We start from the raw sequence: 22,283 nt of genomic DNA, 5'->3' as shown, positions 1-22,283 counted from the left end.
TTTTTCCTCTCACTCAGGAAGAAACATGCCAAGTTCAATTGTTCTTAGTCAGGTAATTTCAGCTGAAAGAATGTGATTTCTCCAAAGGAAATGTGGTCAAGACAAATAATCTGTACTCATACAGAAAGTGCCAGGGGATCCATTGTAGATATTGCTTTTCAGGAGCTGAGTCAAGTGAGTTTAGAAAGTATGGATTTGAATTCCAATCTTATACCCTCTAAGTGGCTGCATAAGCACAAATTAGGAAAGCATCATTATCCACGAAAGATAGACTCCATTCCAAATGAATGTTTAACTATTAGATCCATCCAAAAGAAACTTCCCTCTCGTTCCCTTTGTCTTGAGTTATGCTTTTGGCATTTCCGAACACATCAGCATTCGCTTGTATAACGGTAGAATATGATATCTGTTCTTCCAGTCCCAACAGTAATTTCTGGACCAAGCATTACAGTGGAGACATATGTGCAATGCAAGGTACAGGAATGCACTTTGATGATTTTGAACCTATGCAAATTATGTGCTCCATGTGAAACTTTACTTTCTGCTTTGGCATGAGAGATACTGAAATATGGTAGCGTTAGAAGTTAAACAATAAAAGTTTGGTCACTCCCTATTATCAGTAAAGGGTAACACTAGCTTTTCATGGCTCACAGCGTTGGTGGGAGAACAGAATAACCTCTTCGATAAAGTTTAAGGTTACACAAATCAAGTCTCAAGCCAGTTTGTTCACTGGATATTTACTATATGTGGCAGGCATTGCCCTGGGAGCTGTGGTGTGTGTGAACAAGATGGGGTCCCTGCCCTGGACGGGAGCAGGAGAAATATTCTGAAGGGATGTAGGAATGTGAAATGCATCCTGGTAGATTTCAGTACATCATTAAAACTTCCTAATAATCCCGAGGAAAAGAAAGGCTAAACAACAGGCCCGACATGACAAGTGACAGTGTTAGAAAAGAGAGAAGACTGAGTACATTAATAATGAGCATTAAATAAAACATCAGAGATAATAAAGACTACGATTCAGGTAAATCACATCGATCTGTGGAAACGAATTCTAGGCTGTGCATTACTGAGAAGATGGGACTTTACTTGGTTTCCATAGGATACAAACAATGAAAAAGCGTATGTGCACGAGAGAGGAGAGGTTGAGGTAGGTGGAGGGGAAGGGGGAGAGAGAGAGAGAGAGGGAGAGAGAGAGAGAGAAAGGGAGAATTGCAGGTGGGCAGTAAAGAACAAAAGATTTCAGAGCTAGGAAAGGCCTCACTGCCTCCAGAGGATGTTCAGTGAGGGACAAAGCTGGAGCTCTGTGTTGATGTGAGACGAAAAACCTGGAGGTGCATCTTGTGGCCGGAAGGTTAAGGTCCTTGGAGAAATGAGCCATTGGAAGGTTTTGCAGAGGGTAGTTTTCGGAGATTACTTCTCGGGAAAGAAGTGAATTTAGTTGATGAGGAAGTGTGGGTCTGAATTGCCTGATCTGATCTTGTCCTCTAGAAGTGGAAGAGTGGTGTAGGGTGATTAACTTGTGTGCATGACAGATTGGAATGGCAGCCGAGGGGACACAGTTATCAGTCTATGGCATAAGTCCAGATGAGAAGAGAAAATGTCTGGGAGAGGTTGGTATGGTGCTGATAGCTAATTATGTACCCGTCCATCCATCATCCCCTTCCTTTCATAGGAACAGAAACTCATTTTCTGCTGGGCACATTTCCAGTCAGCTCTAAAGCATCATGTTTTTCAAACTCCTTGCAATTGGATGTGGCACGTGGCTGAGTTCTGTCCAGTAAGATGTAAGAAATATGTATGAACTGCTAGAAAGGGATGGGCTGCCTCTTTTCGTTGCCTTCCTCCTGGCTTGGAAGGGCTATATGATAGCTGGAGATCGGCCTGCTCTCCTGGACCACAAAGTGCCCCAAAGATAGCAAATGTGTGAGGATGGCAGCTTAGAAAGGAAGAGAGGACACAGCTCCTGATCACTTCACAGGACTGCCACAGCAGTTCTGGATGCCTTATCAGGATTATTTTTTATGAGAAAGAAAAATAAATGTTTATTTTGTGTGGGCCTCTTTTACTTGGCGTTTTTCTGTATTAAGAAGCCAGATTTGACCCCAACTAAGAAAATTATAAGTGACAGAGGTGAAGTAATGGTAGATACAAAAGTTATTCATTAGCATTAGCTGGAGAAGTGACAGGTTGTTCCAGCCACAGCTTCTATTTTGTCAATATGGCCTCCTTGACATTTCAAAGCATGGGAGAGAAGGCAGATTCCTAGTTGTGCTCATGCAACTTAGAAAGCATAATTGGCCGGGCGCGGTGGCTCAAGCCTGTAATCCCAGCACTTTGGGAGGCCGAGACGGGCGGATCACGAGGTCAGGAGATCGAGACCATCCTGGCTAACCCGGTGAAACCCCGTCTCTACTAAATACAAAAAACTAGCCGGGCGAGGTGGCGGGCGCCTGTAGTCCCAGCTACTCAGGAGGCTGAGGCAGGAGAATGGTGGGAACCCGGGAGCAGTGAGCTGAGATCTGGCCACTGCACTCCAGCCTGGGCCACAGAGCGAGACTCCATCTCAAAAAAAAAAAAAAAAAAAAAAGCATGATTAAGCTGAGGATGCTCAGATGCATCCTGGGAGGAAGTACTTGTGAGTACTTATGCTCAGGGTAAGAGATGATTTTCCTGAGGTTTGTAGCATTTGGTCTCTTTTTCACATTACAGTATTCTTCTCCTTCCCCTCCCCATTCAGATACTTCCTTAACTGCTGTGACTCGTATATTTTTGGCATCTTATGACACTATAAACTAATACTACAGATTCTTTTTGAAAGAAAATAGAGATGGGGGTCTCACTACGTTACCAAAGCTGGTCTCAAACTCCTGGCCTCAAGTGATCCTCAAGCATTTTTACTTTTTATACCCCCAAATCACAAGGAATCCTTTAACAAGACCAAGGTCAATGAGGGCTGAAAAACACTTCCTGATGGTTGTCTACTTAAACTAGAAGTAGGTGGCAAAAAGCGATTTATCCTAAATGTTTTATTCCAGATTTTATATAGGGAGATGTGGCTAGAGCAGAATGGCATCAGTAACAGCCTGAAGAATTTGAACCACTGAACAAGAGACTTAACAAGAACTTAAGTAGGTGTGACTCGGAGATGTTGGTCTCATTAATGGGAAAAGTAGCAGATTGTATAAAGATGCCATTTGGTCTAGACATGTTGGATTTCAGATGATGGCAATGTATTCAGATGGAAATGTTTAGTATAATTATAGAACCAGACAACGTAAGCATTGCAGGAGACCAGGCCACCAATGGTCATCTTCTCCATGCTTGTACACCTACATATTGCAAGAAACTCATTAATCAGCTCATCCTTTCATTTGGCTGGTTGATCCACAGGGCAGGCTTTTTGTGGCTGTATTTCTGTTTGGGCCCAGGGTGGACACCTGACCAAGACTGGTCCCCTGAGATTCCTTCTCCGAAATTTGGAATTTAGACTGAGAGCCATCATGTCAGTTTCTTTAAAGATATAGAGTGGCCATATCCTACCCTGGGAACTGGAAGCAAATGACAGAGAAACATTGGTTAGAAAAAAAAACCTCTGGAAAGTTTTGCTATTTCTGATTCTTGCACCTTCCTGAGGCTCAGCAGAATCCATCCTTTGTGGTTCCATGGAATATCCCTCTTTTCTCATAATAAAACCTTTATTGCTTAAGGTGTCTCAAATTGGTTTCACTTAATTTGCCACCAAACGATCTTTACAAAGAACACATAGAATATGAACATTCTTTAGTATTACAATGGTCTGAGTACCTGGCAGGGGTCACAAAGAACCCTAGCTGAAACACATCAGACAGAACATGATGGCATTTTTTCCAAGTCACAAGGACAGGTCACAGGTGCACCCAGGACTCACTGGTCCTCTTTGCATACTGTGTCTAGCTGACTACCAAAGCCTTGGAAAGGTGCCAACACACCACTGAAAGTGTTTCTCAGTACTTCCCATCTACTTTGACATGATACACTACTAAATATGGGTAGGTTTTGATGTAATAACCTGATACTTTGGTTGTGAGAAATTACCAAATTGGAAAAGGGAGAGCCCACACCAAGAGCAGGGTAATCAGGCAACAATTGAACCACGGGGGATTTCTCAAGGAAAATGCAGTGCTCTTCATTGATTTGGCAGCAAATAAATTCCAAGTGTTTCCTGTTTCTCCTATGGGTGGCCATGTGTATTAGTCTGTTGTCATGCTGCTTATAAAGAACTAAATACAACTGGGGTAATTTATAAAGAAAAGAGGTTTAATTGACTCACAGTTCTGCTGGGCTGGGGAGGCCTCAGGAAACTTATGATTGTGGTAGAAGGAGAAGCAAACATGTCCTTCTTCACGTAGTGGCAGAAAGGAGAAGAATGACCAGCTCTGTTGTAGAGACCCTAACCCAGCAGCACTAGAGAAATTAAGACAAAGACACATAAATAAAGTGCAGAATGGGAATAAGGGCTGACAGCTTTCAGAGCTGAGAGCCACAAACAGAGTTTGACCCACATATTTTTTGACAGCAAGCCAGTGATAAGCATTATTTCTATAGAATATAGATTAGCTAAAAGCATTCCTTACAGGAAACAAAGGGACAGGCTCTGGCTTGTTACCTGCAGCAGGAACATATTCTTAAGGCACAGATCACTCATGCTATGGTTTGTGGTTTAGGAATGCCTTGAGCAGTTTTCGCCCTGGGTTAGCCAGGTGTTCCTTGCCCTCATTCTGGTAAACCAACAACCTCCAGCGTGGGCGTTGTAGCCATCACAAGCATGTCACAGTGCTTCTGAGATTTTGTGTATGGCCAGTTTCTCATGGCCTGTTTATGGCCAGATTTGTGGGGCCTGTTCCCAACAAATGAGAGCTGAGCCAAGGGGTAGACCACTTATAAAACCATCAGATTTTGTGAGAACTCACTCACCATCATAAGAATAGCAGCATGGGGGCAATTGCTTCCATGATTCAACCACCTCATGCTGGGTCCCTCTCATGACCTATGGGGATTATGGGAATTGTAATTCAAGATGAGATTTGGGTGAGGACAGAGCCAACCCATATCACTACGTATGTACAACTGTGTTCTCTTAGGCATTAAAGATGCTGCCTCTGGACATGGAAAGCTTTACTTTTACAGATCCAGGAATGAAACATCAACATAGAAACAGGGAAGCAAAGCAGCTTAGTTTTTAGAATGACTTCAACTTTGTTCTCTGCTTTCTGTAAATCAATCAATGAAAGAATGTCTAAAAACTTTGAGACAGATAGGATTCAAAATGTTTTATGATTCATACTGTGCTTAAAATGTTAGCTGACTACCAAAAACTGCAGTACATATCAGGCTTTGAAGCACCCCTCTCTCCTTGCCCCATCCTTACTTCCTCATTTTTCTTGGGGTAAAAGACAGGGAAGGAGTAATATTCATACATTATGTTGGATATGTAATGTTCTGTAGCCAGAAGCCAGGCATTGAAATGTATAGGGCTGGTACAAAAGTAATCAAGGTTTTTGCCAAAGTAATGGCAAAAACCGCAATTGCTTTTGCACCAACCTAATATCAAGATGAGAGCAAGAATTAAGATGTTTCCTTGGTCATTCACTGTAAAAAATTGATGATTATTCTGCTAGAAGTGCACGTTTAAAATTCTTTCATGTATTATAAATTGCTTGTCATGAAGTGTAAAGAACTACAAGAAGTGTAAACATGTCAGTATTTCACAGAGATGAATATTAATGCCGGACACAACCCTTGTTTACGTATTTAGACAAAAATGTGAGATTTCTTGACTTGCTATTACCTTAGCAAATCTCACAAGTGATTAATGGTTATTTCCCTTTGCCTTTTAAAAACAGTGTTTGGCCTGATTTTGCTGCTGGATGGGGCCATCCACGGGTCACAATAATAAGAGAGCTTTATTTTGGGATGATTTAGACTTCTTTGCATACTACTTTCTTTTTGCATGGCAGCACATTATTCTGCTTTAGAAAGATTTTGCAAATTCCCCATGTTTCAGAAAGAGTCAAAGCAAGTGCCCAGTTTTTTCCCTCAGGGTGTTTAGTTGGGACCCAGAGAATGACAGGGGACAGGAAAGCTGCCTTACAGACCACTGACCTATAGGACAGAGCAGCCTTTAGATACCAAAATGCTCATCAAACAACTGGTGCAAGTCTACGTTATAAAGCGGGCTGGCAGATTTATTTCCAAATGTGTTTTTCTTCTCTTTTTGTTTTTGGTTCATTTGAGGCAAAGAATGTTCCATCGGGTACCTGATTAAACATAAAATTGCTGTTTTCTTAGATTGCCTATTATCAGAGGTAGGTATTAAGCTAGCTGTTAATTGTTTGAAATTATCCAAGTCGTGAAAGTACTATAGATTTGTGAATATTCAGTTCTTAAGATTAGAGTACATAAAGGAGCTCATTCCTGTGCAGAGGATAAGAACTGGCTAAGAGGAAGTGTTGGTTATTCAGGGACAGTTTCTTTTAAATTAACTATATATATGTGTGTGTATATATAGGTATATGTATATATGTATAGAGTTAACTACATATATTTTTAGATATTTAAAAATAACATTTTAAGTTAAAAATGTTACATATTATAGTTAAATTCTATACCTCAAATCACATGGGATATATTAATTTTGCTTCAACTTAGTTCCTCTTTACTTATTTGGGCAGTTTAGATCATAGTATATGTAACATATGAGTCTTTGCCAAATAGTATGAAACAAATTTATGTAAATTTTTCCAAAGTACAAAAGTTTTTCACAGAGTGAGATGATCAGTGAAGGAAGGATGTCTAAAAAAGTTTGGGAAATGCTATGTTTTGTGTTCTCTCTTTGGGATTTACAAAGTGAATTCTCAGAGAAGTCTTTTAATAAAAAAGGTGTTTAGCAGAGATTTGCCAAGCAAAAACCTTCTCTGGAGTACTGTCTATGAACATCTCCCAGAAACTTTGGAAAATGCTGCTGGTGGAAAGCATGGTAATTTGATCATCTCTTGTGCTGAGGCCTCTTGTAGAAGTCAAATAGCACACAGTGAAACTGTCTTGATGATGAGCCCACTCAGACATTGGTATTCTCTTGTCCCATTAGCTAGGTTTCTGCCTTAAGTTGTTCTCTGTTTGTTGCTTGTTTTTGAGTTACTTTTAAAAGTCCTAAACTAGGTCACTACTGGCTGCTCCATAACAAAATCCCCAGCTGACATCCTAGACCTCTTATGAATATGACTCTTTCCTCTGAGCCCGTGTGCTCTTGGGACCAGCTCTTGAAGGCATGACTCTGGGCATAGTGATGGGCCGCCTGCCCGCTTGCATGTCTGTATATTACTTGCCAGTTAAACCACCATGAAAAGTCTGAGTTTCTTGTGTTTGTATAAAACCATAGATATTGAATGTCATTCATTTAACACATATTAATTGAGTGTCTACTCTGTGCCAGGCATTCTTCTGGACTTCTGAGTACAGCAGGGAACATATCAGGTAACTTCTCTGCTATAATGATATGATGGTTGGGGAGCCAGGTAACAAACGCATCAGTAAACAGTGATGTATGCTGTGAATTGGATACAAGGATTGAAAATTCTAGAGTCACAGAACATACGGCAATTTAAGATGTTGTGGGTTAATAAAACTCACCCTGCAGGAGGACCTGAGCTGAGCTTCAGTCCAACTGTCTAGATCTGTTTCTCTGGTAATTTGATAAGTGTAAACATGCAACTATATTATTAAGCAAGTTTGCTTATAATAAAAATGATGCCAGATTAGTAAATTGCATTTGAACCAGGAGGCACTGCAAATAAACTCTAAGTTTATTTATTTATATGGAGGTGCTATGCTTTGGGCTTCTCTGAGTCCATGAGTCTTGTAATCAGCAAGCTGGTTGCGGAAAGTCTATTAAAAATACCTATAGATTTACTGCAAGAGTTATTAGTTCTTGCAGGGCAGGAGGCATTTAAGCCAGGACAGTTCCTGCAGTGTGTGACATGGATCTCTTCCTGCTCCACCGTGGACGATAGTATGTGAGTTGCTGCAAGGATGCCCGCTGCTGTAGAGGGACATTTGAGACTATGGTTTTAGCAGGCTCAATTTTTTTCCTGTCCTTTTTAGTGAATTGGAGTCCTGCATGGTGCACAGTTGTCTTATGAGATGACATGTTAAGTGTAACCTAAGAAGGTCTCCTGGTGGGTGCAGCAAAAGAGGTGATCATAATGAGCAGAATAGAAATGAGGGAGGGAGACAGGTGAAGATGGTCTCAGGCAGGGGGAAGAGCAGGCACAGAGGCCCTGGTGTAGGAGCAAGTTTGACATGACAAAAGAGAAGCAAGAAGGTGAGTGACACAAAAGATTTGAGAGAACTTTTGCATCTGTGAATTCATGCCTGTGCCTAAAATTACGGAGAGTAGGTGTGATCATGGGAATAACACAGCCGAATGCAGTGTTCTCAAAGTGCTATTGGGATCACTTCATTCCTTTTGTAAAATATTCTTTAATGATGAAAAAACTGTATTCTGATGCTGTTTTGAAGAAACGAAACTGTGACTTATGTTCACAATATACAGAGCTGCTTTCATGTACTTTTGTGGCCAATATCACATTCCCTGAAGATACACATTTTCCCAATCTGGGAAACTTGGGGAGAGACAGCTACCTCTATTATCACCTCCCTCCTCCTGCAACCCCAACCCTTCATATGCTTTATGTAATTGACAATCTCAGAGTTAGATGAATATTATTGTTTTTAGTTTTCAGAAGCAAAAGTTAAATGACAGAATCGAGGGTATACACTAAGGTGGTGGAACTGAGATATGAACTCAGATCTTTTGACATTTGTTTTTCTACTGCCCCCTGGCGGTGGCGATCTTTGATCAATGAGACACGTATCTGGTTTGCTCCTTTTCCTTTCTAGGTAGGGGAACCTTCCTGTGGAGTCTCTCTGCATTCCCCTCATTCCTAAAGAGTCAGTTCCTGTTCAGAATCTCATATTTGGACCTTTAATAGCCTTCTGACTTGCTCTGGCTGTTTCCAGACGTGGTCTCAGTCATTCTATTTCTGTGATAATTTCCCAGGCTGTGATCATTGGTAAGCTATTACCAGAATGGACCATCTATTTCGGATGCTCTATCAATTAGCTGTAGATGTGATTGCTTGACCTGGTTGAATGCCCTGCAAAAGAAGGTGTACTCCAAGTCCAAGGAGGAATAGCCTTGATTGTTTCCTCACTTCCCTAGTCTAAATTCAATCTCTTGCTGTGTATTTCTGAAAGGATCCCTAAGAAATTAAGACTGCTGGAGTTTGACTGGGTTTGGCTGGAAGAGCTAAAATCGGGCTGTGAGAGTTCAGAGGTTGCTTGGCAGCAACAAGGGCAGCAGAGAGTTGTTGCAAAAGGAAACTATGGTGGATTGAGAGAAGAAGGAATGGCTGCTCTATTGCCATCTCAAAGCTGCAGCCAAGAGCCAGCAACTAAGGAAGATGCAGGGTCAGCCAGCCTTGAAAATGGAATAGGTAGCCAGACAGAAGCAAGGATGACAGAAGAATCAAAGATCGCAAATGGAAGCCTTTAAGATGGCCCTGTCCAATAAAAATAGAATGCAAGTCACAAATATATGCCATGCATGTCCTTAAATTTTCTAGTAGCCACATTACAAGAAAGTAAAAAGAAACAGGTGAAATTAATTTTATCAATATATTTTATTCAACTCAACATCCAAAATACAATTTCAACATATATCAGCATAGAAAATTATTAATGAGCTAGTCTACGTCTTTTTCATACAACAGCTTCAAAACTCACAGTGTAGAATGGGTGCGTTGGCTCACGCTTGTAATCCCAGCACTTTGGGAGGCCGAGGCGGGTGGATCACCTGAGGTCGGGAGTTTGAGACCAGCTTGACCAACAAGGAGAAACCCCATCTCTACTAAAAATACAAAATAAGCTGGGCATGGTGGCGCCTGCCTGTAATCCCAGCTACTCAGGAGGCTGAGGCAGGAGAATCGCTTGAACCTGGGAGGTGGAGGTTGCCGTGAGCCGAGATCGCACCATTGTACTCCAGCCTAGGCAACAAGAGTGAAACTCCACCTAAAAAAAATAAAAGTCCACAGTGCATTTTATACTTACAGCATCTATGATGTGGAGCTGGCCGCATTTCAGGTGCTTAATAGCCACATGTGGTTAGCACTACCATATTGGACAGGGGCCCAGAAATGGTAGGGGGAAAGTAATCAGAGAGGGAGGCTGGAAGCTGGAGGCACAGACAGTCCTGACTGGCAGTTGTGCCTTTCTGACAAAGTGACAGCTTGAAGCTTCATTTTCTAACTTGGACTTTGCCTTTTATAATTTATTATAATATAACTCTTTAAAGAGTGTTGGTAGGAAATATAGAATATCTGAGCTGGAAGTTCTCTTGGAGACTTTAGACTGAGTAATAGGAATTGGAATTTGTTTTATACTCCTGAACCTACTGTGATTAATTGGTTGAAGGTGCCCAAACCACTGGGTTGAGAAGGATTCTGAGGTTATATCTTGCCTCACTAGGAAAGAGCACAGTGATTGTCTTCCAGGGATCACACTTATTTGCCATCATCCCTGGTACAGTATAAAGGTCTCTAGGTTCTGGAGACCTACTGGACTCTTTGTTAATTATTACTGAGCTCAGTTTCTTCATTTGCAAAATAGGAATAAATTGTCAGTGCTTTTCAGGATTGCTGTGGACATCAAATGATAGAATAGATGTTAAGGGTCTAACACATGGTTACAAATGCTAATTCCTTCTCGTTTTCCATTTACTATTTGATCATATTATTTATCAGGGGAAATGTCATATCAGGGGCACCAATCATTAGAGGGACTAGTCAGTTGCTGAAACCCCCGATTATAATTGGTATCACCATAAAGAAGATTATGACGAATGTGTGGGTGGTAACAATAACATTATAGATCTGATCATCCCCTAATAGAGTTCCTGGTGGGCCTAATTTGGCTCGAATTAGGAGGCTTAAGGCAGTGCCTACTACCCCCACTCATGCGCCAAATAGCAGATACAGTATTCCGATATCTTTGTGATTAGTTGAAAACAATCAATGATTGATGAACATAAGTGGAAAAAAGGTAAATGACTCAGTAAGGATTAGACTGGAAATCTAAAGACAGAGGTCTTTTTACCAGCCCTGAGGTGATTTTTCATGTTGAATTGCAAATTCAAAGGAGCAGCCTCAATCCTGTGGGGCTTCTCCTGCCTTTCTCCCCCGGTGGCAGGAGAAGTAGATTGAAGCCAGTTGGTTAGGGTATTTAGCTGTTAACTAAGTTTCCGTGGGTTTGAATCCCACCAATCTAGCAAGGGCTTAGCTTAATTAAAGTGGTTGATTTGCGTTCAATTAATGCAGAATAGAGTCTTGCATCTTGCAGTCCTTAGGTTTAATTACAGAAATTAAGTAAAATTTACTTACTAAGGGCTTCGAAGGTCCTTGGTCTTTTTTAACCTAAATTTCTAAATAACTAATATTAATGGAGAGGTTGGTAAGAAGAAAATAGAAGAAATGATAAGCGGAGGAAGGAGTAGTATGGGTTTTGTATTTTCAAATTGTCATTTTATTTTCGTATTTTTAGATGTGGGGAATATTGTCACTGAGATGGAATAAGTTAGGATGGTATGAAAGAGTACAAGTTGAGTAGCATTATAATAGCTATAATGGTTGGGGTAATAAGACTTTTTTTATTTTGTAAATTCTTGGATGGTAATTCATTTAGGCAGGAATCCTGTTAATGGAGGTAAGCCACCTAGGGATAATAGAATTAATGGAATTATAGGTGTTAATCATGTTAATTTATTTCAAGTGCAAGATAGTGATAGGGTTGTAGTGCATATACTCAGGTTAAGTACTAGAAATGCGGTAATTGTTAAAATAAGGTAAATAATCAGATGTAGAATGGTAATGTCGGGGTTGTAGGTTAGTACTGCTGTTATTCAGCCTAGGCGAGTAATTGAGGAGTAGGCTAGGATTTTATGGAGCTGTGTTTGATTAAGTCCTCCTCAACTGCCCACTATAATGGATATAATTGTGATAGGTAGGAGAATATCCATATTTATTAATGGGAAAATTTGAAACATAATCGAGATGGGGGCTAGTTTTTGTCGTGTGAGAAGAAGTATGCCAGATATTAGAGAGGTTCCTTGGGTTACCTCTGGGACTCAGAAGTGAAAGGGGGCTATTCCTAGTTATATTACTAGAGCCATTATTATTATTAAGGATGAAAATTGATTAATAGTATTTATTATTGTTCATTGTCCAGAGGACAGATTATTAGTAGGGATACCTAATGTGAGAATTATAGATGCAGTTGCTTGTGTAAGAAAATATTTGGTGGCTGCTTCTGTAGAGCGGGGATTAATTTTTTAAATCAAGATTGGAGTAAGAACTAGTATATTTATTTCTAGGCCTGTTCAGATAAGAAATCAGTGTGAGCCTAGCATTGTGATAAGAGTTCCTATGAAAATAGTGAGGAAAATAATAAATTGGGCTCATGGGTTAATTAGTACGAGAAGGATATAACCAACATTTTCGGGTATGGGCCTGATAGCTTATTTAGCTGACCTTACTTTAGGACTTGGTGTAATAGGTAGCATGAAGAGATTTGGATTCTCAGGGGTAGGTTCAATTCCTATAGTTCTGGAAGTAAGAGGATTTTAACCTCTGTTGTTTACCAAAGTAATTCTTTTGTCAGACATATTTCGTATGTTTGGGGTGGAATTCTGGAAATTAGAATACGTATTGAAATATATCATATGCAGAAGGCTAGTGTAAGTGGTACGAAATTTTTTCATAGAAGTTATATGAGTTGGTCGTAATGGAATCAGGGGTATGCTATTCAAATTCATAAAAAGAGGGCAGTTAAAATGAGAGGTTTGGTAATGAACTTTATGGTATAGAGTTCTGGTGATTATATAGTGTGCAGTCATCCTAGGAAAATAGTAGTAGTTAGGACATTTATCATGATAATATTCATGCATTCTGCTATTTTAAAGAAAAGGGCAAATGAACCTGTGGCATATTCGATGTTGAAACCTGAGACTAATTCTGACTCTCCCATTAGGTCAAAAGGGGCTTGGTTAGTTTCTGCTAGGGTGGAAATAAATCATATCATGGCTAGGGGCCGTGATGGTAGGAGCAGTCATAGGAATTCTTGCATTGTGATGAATGCATGTAAGTTGAATGAGCCACTTATTAGTAGGACTGACAGCAGGATGATGGCTAGGGTGACTTCATGTGAGATTGTCTGGGCCACGGCTAATAATGTGCCAATTAGGGCATAGCTTGAATTGGATGGTCATCCTGATCATAGTATGGAGTAGACGGCTAGGCTTGATGTGGCTAGTATAAATAGGAGGCCTACATTAAAATTAATTAGGGGATCCGGTATAGGGAGGGGGGTTCACAAGAGGAGAGCCAGGTAGGGGCAATAATATAAAGGATAATAGCAGATATTAAGGATCGTCGGGGTTCTTTGGTGAAAAGTTGTATTGCATCAGCGAATGGTTGGAGCAGTTCATAGGGGCCTACAGTGTTAGGTCTTTTGCTTAATTGTATATAGCCTAAGATTTTTCGTTCAATGAGTGTAAGGAATGCTATAGCAATTAGGGTGGGAATAATAAGTAGGAGAAAGTTAATTATAGATGTACTGTTAAGAAAAGGAGTTGAACCTCTGATTGTAAAGTTTTAAGTTTTATGCAATTGCCGGACTCTGTCATCTTAACAAACCCTGTTCTTGGGTAAGGTGTGCGATGATTTGTTAGACTGAGATAATATCATCTATGGGGTGAGGGCAGTTTATGAAGTGGGCCCTATTTCTCTTGTCCTTCTGTACTAGGAGAAATGTTAAATAGAAACTGACCTGGATTACTCTAATCTGAACTCAGATCACGTAGGACTTTAATTGTTGAACAAATGAACCCTTAATAGAGGCTACACCATTAAGATGGCCTGATCCAACATCGAGGTTGTAAACCCTTGTCTATATGGACGCTAGAATAGGGTTTTGTTGTTATCCCTAGGGTAACTTCTTCTGTTGATCAAATTATTGAATCAATGTGTGTCAGCTCACTTAGACTAGTGCGGTCTTAGTCTAGGCTGTTTGGAGGTTGAATTATATTCCGAGGTCACCCCAACCAAAATTTTAATGCAAAGACGGTATGCTAAGGCCTGTAGGCTTTTGAATTTTTATTTGCATTAAAGCTCCATAGGGTGTTCTTATCTTATTTGTTTATACCTGCCTCTTCAGGGACAGGTCAATTTCACTGATTACAAGTAAATGACAGCTGAACCCTCGTGTGGCCATTCGTAAAAGTCCCTATTTAGGGAACAAGTGATTATGCTACCTTTGCACAGTCAGGATACCATGGCCATTGAACATATATGTCTGTGGGCAGGCAGTACCTCTAATATTGGAAATGCTAGAGGTGATATTTTTGGTAAACAGGCCGAGTAAGATTTGCCGAGTTCCTTTTACTTTTTGTAATCTTTCCTTAGCGCATGCCTGTGTTGGATTAACAGAATAAATAATAGGGTGCTTGTTATATTGCTTATTAATATTAGGCTGTTAATTGTCAGTGGGTTATTCCAGTCTGATGTAAGTTTATGCAATGGAGAATATTTTCACATTTCTTATGTGAACATTATTGCTTCTATTAAATAACAGATTAGTCCAAGGTGTTGTTAGGAGTTCGGTAAAGTGATTGGAATTTAAGATAATTAGATGTTGAACTTGAACGCTTTCTTAATTGGTGGCTGTTTTTGGGTCAACTATGGGGGCAATATTTTTTACTCCCTACAGAAAAGTTATTCCCTAGGGTCTAAAGAGCTGTCCCTCTTTAGACTAACAGACTTACAGGGAGATTAAGTAATTCTGTGGGTAAGTTTAAAGTTGAACTAAGATTCCATCTTGGACAACCAGCTGTCACCAGGCCCGGTAGGCTTGTCACCGCTGCTCATGAATCTTCCCACTTTTTTGCCACATAGGTGGGTGGGTGTGCTCTTTCAGCTGTTTTTGAGTAGCTCGTCTGGTTGCCGGGGACTTGGCTATGGTTCTCTGTGTCAAGTTATTTCTAGCTAGTACATTATGCAGAAGGTAAAACAGTTTATCTCTGCTTTTTAGTGCTTAATTTAGTTCTTTCATCTTTCCCTTATGGTACTGTATCTATTGCGCCAAGGCATACATTTCTATCGCCTACACTTTTGTCTAAGGTAAGTGGTTTGATCGAGATGATTTAATAATATTTTTAGCGAGGTTTGGGGCTAGAATTGGCTCCATGTGATCAGGTCGTGATGAAATCTTTCAGGTTTAAGCCGGATGCTTTAGGTTAAGCTACACTTTGATTTGTCCAAGCGCACTTTCCAGTATGCTTACCATGTTACTTTGACTTATTTCCTCTGAATGTGCATGGAGAGTTTTAGCTATAATAATTTTTAGAACAACATTAGAGGACGGCGATGTGCGGTGTGTGCGTGCTTCATGGCCTTATTCAACCAAGCACTCTGCTCTTGGTTTACTGCTAAAATCTCCTTGAGCCCTTAGATTTCATAAGGGTTGTCATAAGATTTTCTAGGTATAGAAAATGTAGCCCATTTCTTGCCACCTCATGGGCTACACCTTGACCTAATGTTTTTATGCATGTACTTGTGCTTACTTTATTACCTTTTTAGGGTTTACTGAAGATTGCGGTGTATAGGCTGGTGGCAAGAGGTGGTGAGGTATATATGGGTTTATCGATTATAGAACGGGCTCCTCTAGAGGGATATAAAGCACCGCCAAGTCCTTTGAGTTTTAAGCTGTTGCCTGTAGTATTCTGGCAAATGGTTTCATTAGTTTAATTATTAGAGCTTAGGGCTAAGCATAGTGGGGTATCTAATCCCAGTTTGGGTCTTAGCTATTGTGTCTTGAGGATATTAAAGGCACTTTCGTAGTATATTTTATTTCAGCTGGAATTTTTCACGACTTACATGGAGTTTAGCTTTATTGAAGGCAAACCTTAAACACTCTTTACACTGAGTTCTATTAGCTTGGGCTAATCATATGGCTGCGGTGGCTGGCACAAAATTGACCAACCCTAAGTATCAGTGTAGCTTAAACTTTCGTTTATTGCCAACGATTTATCACTGCTGTTTCCCGTGGGGGTGTGGTTGAGTAAAGCATTTTGAGCTGCATTTGTATGTGTTTGAAACTTGTTCCTTTTGATCCGGATGATCTAGAGGGTATTTTCACTGGCGTGGGGATGCTTTCATGTGTAATCTTACTGAGAGTTAATAGAAAGGCCAGGAACAAACCTATTTGTTTATGCGGTTATTCAACCAATCCAGACATTTTCAGTGTCTTGCTTTAAAATAATTAAGCTACATTAACTGTATACACACACACACACACACACACACACACACACACACACACAGACACACATTTCAGTGTAGGCTTAAAATATGAGAAAGAAACAGGTAAATGTAAATGATTGTTTATAGTTCTGGGAATTCAGGGCTTTAAAATCGAATTGGCGAAGGTTTGATTAAGAGAGTTATTCCTAATTAGAATATAATTGATTTAGGATATAATATATTGGGTAGCGCTTTCAGAGGGGTATGTTCAAGTCATTATATTAGTATTACGGTGGAAGTTTAGTTACTATATTTACTATATAAAATGGGAGTTTAGTAGAAGGGGTTTAAGATTTTTAGGAAAATTTACATAAATCGAGGGATAGCTGTTGGGGTATTTATAGTTAAAATATAATTTTTGAGCTCTGACGGGTTGCATTTTAGTCTCTTTTTTGGGGGGTTTGGCAAGAGTGTATTTGTCTAGGTAAATAGCAAAGTTAGAGATTGGGGTGGCGGGGGGGCTTGCGGATTTAATTGGAAGAAGTTCCCGAAAGTAAGCGTACGTGCGGGAGCGTACGTGCGGGAGCGTACGTGCGGGAGCGTACGTGCGGGAGCGTACGTGCGGGAGCGTACGTGCGGGAGCGTACGTGCGGGAGCGTACGTGCGGGAGCGTACGTGCGGGAGCGTACGTGCGGGAGCGTACGTGCCGGAGCGTACGTGCCGGAGCGTACTGATTAATTGTTGTGTCCTTCAAGCATGAATTAATTAACACCTTATGGTTGTTATGTGGGTTCGGAATATTCAATATAAGCTCAGCCTCTACAATTGATTTGGTAGGAATCAAATCGTCTACAGAGGATTCAGAGGGGACCAGGCCTTCGGCGATGGTGAGTGATAACATCCCCCAAAGTTAAAAATACCAAATGCCTGGCAGTGCTCCTGTACTGATTTATAGGGTGATACTTACTAGTCCATGGAGATGGCTTATTTAAGGGGAATGTGTGGGCGATTTTAGTTTTATGGCCCTGAGGTAAGAACCAGATGCCAGGTATAGTTTCAGTATAGTCACCCCCAAGTTTTATGGGCTCAGAGCGAGGCGGGTAGCACTCCCCAGCAGGATACTAATTTCACGGAGGTTGGTAGATTAAGAGACCAAAATTTGGTAGGGGATATCCATGTTGACGAGGGATTTATTGAATGAAATGCACTATGTCCAGTGAACGAACGTATGCACTATGTAATGTTAAGGATTTTTAGTATGGGTCAATATTCGTGTGGTGTAACTTTGTATTGTACAGTCAATGGTTATAATGTGGAATAGTTAATGAAATAATTTCTACTACGGGCTTGTATGCACGTGGACTAGGTTTGTAATGTAGGTTAATTTATGAATGTACTATGTACAAGTAAGTAATTATAGTAATTATAGTACTGTATATTATTCATGGGGACTAGCAGTAATACACGAAGTACATAAGAGCACTCATGTATTAGTGCTAATTGATTAATACGGGCACAGTAGTTAAAGTATGTGCTGAGTAAAGTTCAGGGAGTGGTTTAATTAGAATTTCAGCTTTGGGTGTTGACGGTGAAGTGGGAATGCTTTTTCCCTGAGTTGTCCTGGGGAGGGGAGTTCTCCATTTCTGGTTTACAACACCAGAGTATTGTATTATACTACGAGGGCATTTTCATTTAAGTGGTGAGTGGTATAACTGAGAATGGGAGAGAAGTATATAATAGATGCTGCCTGCCCAATAGTAATAAAAGGGTATTATTCGACTGGCTCTCCTGCGATTCGTGTGAGTGTGAGTAGCCACTAGGATTCAGAATAGGCACTGACTGAATGGCTGGAATATTATGCTTTATTGTTTAGATGTGTGAAGCATGGGAATAACTGCTAGAATGAGAATGGAAAATATGAGTTCTAATACGCCTCCTAATTTGTTGGGGATGGATTGTAAGATTGCATATGCAAACAAAAAATTTCATTCTGGCTTAATGTGGGGTGGGGTAATGAGGGGGTTGGCTAAAGTGTAATTATCTGGGTCACTCAGGAGATCAGGTGAAAATAGTATTAGAGTTGTTAGGAGGAGGAGGAGAAAAATTAAACCTAGAATGTCTTTGGTTGTGTAGTAGGGGATGAAGAGTGATTTTGTCGGGGTCTGATGAAATCCCTAAAGGGCCGTTGGATCCTGTTTCATGTAAAAATAAAAGATGAATAGTGGCTAGAGCCGTAGTGATGAAGGGTAAGATGAAATGGAAGGGGAAAAATCGTGTGAGGGTGCCTTTTTCAATTGAGAATCCACCTCAGATTCATTGTACAAGGTCAGTTCCAATATTTGGGATGGCTGATAATAGATTTGCAATTACTATAGCACCTCAGAATGATATTTAGCCTCATGGGAGTATGTAGCCTATGAATGCTGTTGCTATAGTGGTAAGAAGGAGTATAATGCCAGTATTTCAGGTTTCTAAAAATAGGAATGCCCCGTAGTATAGGCCTCAGCCAATATATAAGAAAAAGCAGATGAAAAATATTGAGGCGCCACTAACATGAAAATAGAGGACCATTCAGCCATAATTTACATCTCGGCTGATATGAGTAACTGAGGAGAAAGCGGCTAGGGTAACTGACGTAGAGTGTATGGCCAGGAATAACCCTGTGATAATCTGGAGAATAAGGCAGGCAACAATAAGTGAGCCAAAATTTCATCTTGTAGAGATGTTAGATGGCGTAGGAAGATCAATAAATGAGTAGTTAATAATTTTTATTAGTGGGTGTGTTTTGTGGGTATTGGTCTTTGGTGTTTTTATAGTTGAAAACAACAATGATTTTTCGTATCATTAGTCATGGTTATAATTCATGCAGGAATAATAGCATATGCTTTATTTTTATTGAGTATTCTCTTGGTTATAGGGTTTGTAGGTTTTTCTTCAAAACCTTCTCCTATTTATGGAAGCTTAGGTTTAATTGTTAGTGGTGCTGTGGGTTGTGGTTTTGTGTTGAATTTTTGTGGGACTTTCATAGGATTAATAGTCTTTTTGATTTATTTGGGTGGTGTAATGGTTGTTTTTGGTTATACTGCGGCCATAGCTATTGAGGAATACCCTGAAACATGGGGATCAAGTATTGACATTTCAGGGGCTTTATGATTAGGATTATTAATGGAGTTGATGTTGGTTTGGTAAATAGTTGAATACGATGGGGTTGTGATCACAATTAATTGTAATAGCTCAGGGAGTTGATTAATTTTTGAGGGGGAGGGGAAGGGTTGTTGCATGAGGATCCTGTGGGTGTGGCTGCCTTGTATAGTTATGGGTGTTGATTAGTGGTAGTTGCTAGTTGATCATTATTTGTTAGCATTTATGTCTCAATTGAAATTACTCGGGGTAATAGATTGAACAATTAACAATAGGGTTAGAGGGATGGAATTAAAAAGGAGAGAAAGTAGAGTTTAATTAGGCCTTTTTGAGTAGATATGGTAATGGAAGTTGAAACTTGTGTTTGTGAAATGGACTTTGGCTTTTGGGTATGGACTTTTCTAGTCAAATTAAGTCTAGTAGAAGTAAAGCCAGATTTTGGTTTGTGAATAGGCTTGAGTGGGGGATCCAACGGTGAATTGTGAGTGAATAAAATCCTAGTGTATTAGAGAAGTTGAATATAATGGGAAACTTAGTTTATTAGTTATGAGATTAAGCTCTATTGCTAGGAAGAGGCCTAGGGTGGTCACACCTAGGGCTGTGAACTTTAGGTGAAGTGGTATGGTTATTTGGGGGGATGAAACAGGAATAATACTGTTGGTGATGAGGAATCCAGCGAAGATGCTATATTAGGCGCTTAGTTGGGTTAATTAGGAATAGATTATTTTTGTTAATAATAGTGAGAGTTATGAAGCGAGGCTGTCCTATTAGAGTGAAGAATACGGATACTATAGACAGCTGTTAAGGAGTTGGCAGTAAGAGTAATAGAAAGGGCTCAGGCGTTGGTTTATGAGGTATTTGCGGTTTCGATAATAAGGTCTTCAGGGTAAAAGCCTGTGAGGAAGGGCATACCAGTAAGTGCAAGGCTACCAATAATAAAGGAGAAAGAAGTAAAAGGTAGAGTCTTGAATAGTCCTCCTATTTTTCAGATGTCTTGTTCTTCATTGAGGTTATGGATGATGGACCCTGAACATATAAATAATATAGCTTTAAAAAAGATGTGGGTGCAGATGTGAAAGAATGCTAGGTGCAGCTGATTAATGCCAATTCTGACTATCATAAGGCCCAATTGGCTTGAGGTGGAGAATGCTACGATTTTTTAAATATCATTTTGCGTTAGAGCGCAGATTGCTGTAAATAAGGTGGTAGTAGCCCCTAGACATAACGTGAAGGTCTGGATTAATAGGTTATTTTCTATTAAAGGGTAGAAACAGATAAGTAGGAAAACACCTGCTACAACTACAGCGTTGGAGTGGAGCAGGGCTGGGACTGGGGCTGGGCCTTCTATGGAGGATGGGAGTCAGAGATGGAGGCTGAATTGAGCTGACTTTCCTGCGGCTGCTAAGAGAAGGCTAATTATTGGAAGGGGGTCGGGGGTGGAATTTAGAATAAATGCTTGTTGAAGCTCTCATGTATTGGGGGTTAAGAGAAATCACACTATAGCTAAAATAAAGCCAAAATCCCTGATGCGGTTATACAGAACTGCTTGGAGGGCTGCTGTATTAGCATCTGCTGGGCCGTACCATCAGCCAGTTAGTAAGAAAGACATGATTCCTATGCCTTCTCATCCAACAAAACGTTGAAAGAGGTTGTTGGCGGTAACCAGAATTAATATTGTGATGAGGAAAATAAGTAAATATTTAAACAATGGATTAATGTTAGGGTCTGAGTTTATGTATCATATTGAGGATTCTACAATAGATCAGATAATGAATAGTGCTGCTGGGATAAATATTGTGGAAAAGTGGTCTAGTTTGAAGATTAGTGAGAGTTTAATAATTTAAATAGTTATTCAATGTCAGTTTGAGATAATGACTTGGTCTATACATATAAACATTATTGTGGGGATGAGGCTAATGATGAAGGCAGATGCGAAAGATATTTTTACGTAATTTGGGTATGAACCTTTTTTGCAGGGATTAATTAAGGTAATAATGATTGGTAGGCGTAAGGGGATTAGGGTTACTATAGTAGTGAAAATACACATATTTGTCACTTTTATTTGGAGTTGCACCAATGTTTTTGGCTCCTAAGACCAACGGATGACTCTAATTCTTTAAAAGTTGAGAAAGTCATGTTGTTAGGCATGGGGGCATGAGTCAGCAGTTCTTACATCCTTTCTTGGTTGATAAGAAGTTGTACGCTTCTATTATCAGATCCACAATCTAATGTTTGTGCTCAGTATCATACCATATTGTCTGGGAGAATATGGTACGTGAAATGCTATCCTTACCTGTAAGGATCCAGGTTAAAAAAATTATACATTAAATAGTGAGTGGCCTGATATAGTATACATTTTAGTGTCTTATTGCAGTTCACAATATATATTATTTGTAAATACACTCTTCACAATATAAATATTTTCTGTTAAAGAAAAGACATGAAAGTCAGGGAAGACTTTGTGAAGGATGTAGATCTTGAGTCAAACAGATATATAATGATATTCACAAGAAACAGACCGTTTTAAAGGACATGGACTTAGACCTCTCAAATTAATTCCCAAAGTAAACCCTTAAGCCTGTAATTTCAAGCCCTTCCAATTGATAACCACATTTTTTATTTGTGGCTTACGTTAATGAGTTAGTGGAATTAATACTACATTTTTATATAGTTGGTTCTGGACATCATTATGTCTGGTTTATTAAAGTTGTCAACTTTTGAAAGCCAAAGCAGAAACTTTTTATTGTGTCC

General features: G+C 39.9%; 1 long non-coding RNA gene across 1 annotated transcript in view; it reads left to right on the top strand.

Moving 5' to 3' along the window:
• Positions 1-17,132: 17,132 nt before the first annotated feature.
• LOC135968483 (uncharacterized) overlaps positions 17,133-22,283 on the top strand; it is a 169,763-nt gene continuing 164,612 nt past the window's right edge. Inside the window, exon 1 of the long non-coding RNA XR_010583338.2 lies at positions 17,133-17,278. This is a non-coding gene — a long non-coding RNA (uncharacterized lncRNA). The remainder of the gene's footprint in view (positions 17,279-22,283) is intronic.

The sequence above is a fragment of the Macaca fascicularis genome, chromosome 1, assembly GCF_037993035.2.
Source record: "Macaca fascicularis isolate 582-1 chromosome 1, T2T-MFA8v1.1".
In the NCBI taxonomy this organism is placed as follows: Eukaryota; Metazoa; Chordata; class Mammalia; order Primates; family Cercopithecidae; genus Macaca; species Macaca fascicularis.
The sequence above is the reverse complement of the archived record's forward strand: the minus strand, read 5'-3'. Positions and strand labels throughout refer to the sequence as shown.